The sequence below is a fragment of the Equus caballus genome, chromosome 16 (genome assembly GCF_041296265.1).
Source record: "Equus caballus isolate H_3958 breed thoroughbred chromosome 16, TB-T2T, whole genome shotgun sequence".
NCBI lineage: Eukaryota > Metazoa > Chordata > Mammalia > Perissodactyla > Equidae > Equus > Equus caballus.
In genome coordinates, this window is record NC_091699.1 from 22461351 (window position 1) to 22466123 (window position 4773).

Genomic DNA, 4773 nt, shown 5'->3' on the forward strand with positions numbered 1-4773 from the left:
TACAGGCCCGTCACCGCGTTTTTCCCCAGTGAAAGGCTGACTCATCGCAACAGGCCCGGGCTGGCTCGGACTCGAGCCGGTGGCTTGGAACATGCCGGGACAGTGAGTGCCTTGTCTGAAAGGCTGGTCCGTGAGAAGCCACGGGTCAGGGGAGCCAAGGCCGCTGCCCCGGGAAATGCCCGCACGCAGCCATGGGAGCCCAAGGGAGCAGGGTCGGGGCCCTGTTCTTGTCCCTCCAACTCTCCTCAGGGGCCTGGGACGGCATGCACTGGGAAAGGTCCGGAGAGGCCCTAAGACCCCAGGGAATGAAGCCCTACTATCAGGAGGCATGAAGGTCATGGTGCTCCCTCCCCATAGGAAATGCAATGGAAAACTACACTGCACTGAAAATCAATGTGGAGAAGCCCAGGAAAGTCTTGATTTTCTCCATGAGATTATCTCAATTCTTTCCTTTGGAATATCGAGAAGAAATTATTTTCCAATTCGAGGGAAGATGGATGGGAGCTGGGGCTGCTTTCCTAGTGCCCTGAGCACGTGTCTAGTCTGCCTATTGGGTAATTCAGCATGAGGCACAGAGTTCCGAGTCTGTCTCCGATGGACCCACCCAGAGCCTCTGCCCTCCTCATGCCACTGTCCATGTTGACATCCAAGGCTCTTTGGCAAGGACTTTTGAGTCTTATGTGGGTTTAAACCCTGACTGTGCTATCTGCTTGCTGTGTGACATTGGGTAAGTCACTTGATCTCACTGAGTCTCAATTTCTGACACATAAAACGGAAACTACACAAGATAATGTATGCATAGTGCCTAGCACAGTACTTAGCACAGGGTCTGGCACATATACTAGATCTCTTGTAGCTTCTCCTTTTATCCCCTACAAAGCTTGTTTCAGGAAAGAATCTCATCAGTCATTTACACTTGAGTGTGAATAAGCACCCATTAGTGTCATTCCTTTATTTCATTTCAACTTATTCAACAATGCTCGTGCACCTGTCATAGACGTGATTTGAGCTAGGCGCTATATACTTTACAGATAGAGTTTTCTTTTCATCCTCACAACAGTCGCTACAAGATCACTAATAGCCCCATTTGGTGATGGGGGAAACTGAGACTCAGGGAGGTGGAAAAACCTTCCTGAGGTCACAGAGCAGAGCCTAGATTCACTCGTTCATTCAGGAAACATGGACTGAATTTCTGCTCTGTCTCAGGCTGGGTACTAGGGGCAGAGCAGTGAATGAGTCGGGCCCGCAGCTTAAGACCCTCATGGACTGCCAGGTGTATTTGTACCCTTTTGTCAGTGCTGTAATTGTTAAAGTCCCTGTTAAAAGCTGGCACGTTTGGGCAGGGACAGCCTTCCCCCTCCTTCCAGTTGCCTGCTGGGGGAGCTGCCTTCTTCCTAGTGTGCAGGACCAGCCCTGCCCAAGGCTGAGCTGAGAAACCGAAAAAACCTCCAGCCTGTTCTTTCCACATGGTCTCCTGGGGCTCTGCTGTGCGCAGATTTCCAAGACTACCTCCCAATTCCATTCCTGTCCTTCTTTTTACACTTCATGATATAATATATATTATAGAAACCACACATGTTAATTGTAAAAAAAAAAAAAAAGAAAAGAAAAGAAAATATAGACAAGCAAAAATTCTCAAAGTAGCCATAACTCTAAGTCCTACTAAGATGGTTAAAATTGTGTAGTATTGTCTGCCAGACCTTTCTACTATGCAAATAGAATACGATTAATAATGATAATAACAATAATAAGGATAACACTAATTTTAGCTCACCCTGACACGGAGCTGCTTCTCTGCCAGATACTATTCTAAGCATCTTAGACATTTTAACTCATTTCACCCTCACAACATCTCAGTGAGCTGATTATATTGCCCTCATTTTACAGGTGTGGCGATTGAGGCAGAAAGAGAACATTTACAAGTATACACGTTGTTCTTTATTTTTAAAAGGAGATCATTGTGAGCATACTGTTTTGTGACCTACTTTTTTCCCTTAGTAAATAAATAAATATGTAACATAATTAAATATACTATAAATAAAATTATGTTATAATATAAATATATAATAAATACTCAACATACTTTTTCATATTTACTATTCCAGCATTTACACATATGCTAAGTTATTCAACCAGTCTCCTGTAGGCCATTTTTCTGATTTTCAGTTTTTTTACTATGAGTGACACAGAGATGTCCAACCTTGTAGCTTGATCTTTGAACATCTGAATACTAACTCCTTTGGGCTAACTCCTGGAAGTAGAATCACTTGGTCTCAAGATGCGCATGTCCCAAGGCTTCTGACTTCTCTTGCAAACTGCCTCCCAACCAGGCAGCTCTCCTGGGTTGCTAAGGAATATGAACCATCACAGCCCCGTGGAGGACAGTTTTGGTGATACCCATCAGAATGACAGATGCTCATGCCACCCAGCCAGCAATCCCACTGCTGGGAGTATCCCATGAATACCGTGATACACATGCAAAACGACATATGTTTAAAATTAATCATTGCAGTGCCGTCGGTAACAGCAAGAGATCAGAAATAACCCAACTGTCCATCATGAGGAACTGGTCAAGTAAATGATGGTATATCTACACAATGAAATACTATGCAGGCTTAAAAAAAAATTAAAAGCCTTTCTATGTATTCGTGAGGAAAGCTCCCCAAGATAGAGTAAGTTAAAAATAAGTGCAGACTGGTGTAAAAAGCATGCCAATTTTTAAAACATTTTTATTTATTTATTTATTTCTGCTTTTTCTCCCGCAATCCTCCCCAGTACATAGTTATATATACATTTTTTTAGTTGTGGGTCCTTCTAGGCATGTGGGATGCTGCCTCAGCATGGCTTAATGAGCGGTGCCATGTTCGCGCCCAGGATCTGAACCGGTAAAACCCTGGGCCACCAAAGCGGAGCGCACAAACTTAACCACTCGGCCACCGGGCTGGCCCACATGCTATTTTTGTATGAAAAAAAGGCATATGATATAGCCCACATTCGTATTTGCATGTCTAAACATAAATAACCTCTAAAATAAGTTACAACAGTGACTACCCGCCTACTCGTGGGTGACTTTGGTGGGACCAGAGGGACCAGGACGACAGGGGATGAATGAGGACAGGGGAACAATTTTTTTCACTGACCACTTTTTACGTTTTTAGATTTTGAAACCATCCTGTACTTCTATTCAGAAAATTAGTCTTAAAAAATTGCCTTCAAGGCATTGTTAAAATTTTTTAAGCGTGATAACACCATTGTAGTAACTTTTTTTAGGATACTTACCTTGGAGAGACATGTATTGAAATATTTAAAAGTAAAATTATCTGATGTCCAGAGTTACTTCAAAATAACATAGGAGCAAGGGAGTAGATGGGTGTATACATTACAGATGAAACTGGGCGTGAATTGAGGGAGTTCATTATACTATTCCATCTACTGTTGAAAAAATCATTTATTATGAAATTCACATGAAATTCGCCATTTTAGAGTGAACGATTCAGTGGCACTTGGTACATTCACAATGCTGTGCCATCACCACCTCTTTCTGGTTCAGAAATATTTCCATCACTTTAAATTAAAACCGCTGGACCCAGTAAGCAATTTCTCCCCAGTTCTTCTTCCTTCAGCCTCTGGCAACCACCAGTCTGTGTTCTATCACTATGGATTTATCTATTCTGAATATTTCATACAAATGGAATCATACAATATGGGACTCGGTGCCTGACTTCCTTTCCTGGGCACCACGTTTCCGAGGTTCATCCGTGTTGTAGCATATATCAGTACTTGATTCCGTTTTAGTCTACTGTATATACATACACCACATTTTGTTTATCCGTTCGTTTGCTGATAACATTTGGGCTGTTTCCACCTTTTGGCGATTGTGAATAGCTGTCGTGAGCGTGCATACGGAGTATGTATTTTCAATTCTTTGGGGTATCATACCAAGGAGTGGAATGCAGGGTTATAGGGTAATTCTGTGTTTAACTTTTTGAGGAACCACCAAACTGTTTTCCACAGCGGCTGAACCATCTTACGTCCCCAGGAGCAATGTACGAAGGTTCCAATTTCTCCACATTCTCGACGACACTCATTATTTTCCGTTTTGTTTTTTCTTTATTACAGCCATCCTAGTGGGTGTGAAGTGGTATCTCATTGTGGTTTTGATTTGCATTTCCCTGATGACTAATGATGTTGAGCATCTTTTCATGTGCTTATTGGCCATTTGTATATCTTCTTTGGAGAATCCCTGTTGATGTTCTCTGACCATTTTTAAATTGAATGGTTTTACTTTTTGTTGTGTCTGCCTACTTCTGTATACCTTTTAAATTCTCCATAGTAAAAAAAGATGTAAAAATAGCAGATATTTTATTAAAAACTTTAAGAAACACATTTTTTTTTTTCTGGAAAGGGAGTAGCCTTCCCACTTTTTCCCCCTTGAATTCCCCAGAGAACCTTGCATAATCCCTACCTCCATATACCATCATAATACGATCTCAAAAAAAAAGCATTTGCTCTTCAAACAAATAAACAAGCACAAGTTCCTTCTGTTTCACCGTCTCAAAGCAGAGTGGAGGGTCGGAGAGAGGGGCTGGGACTTAGAGTAGCAGAGGCTGGCTGTCCCCATCACTCTGGCCACAGCCGGAGGCTGACCCCTACCTGCCAGCCTAGTGAGTCATTCCCTGACGTCCCACCTCAATGTCTTTGCTAAGATTCCTCCGGGAAGGGAGGGCCCCATCTATAGTGGAAGAAACCTTCTGGGCCCCCATCCAGCCACAT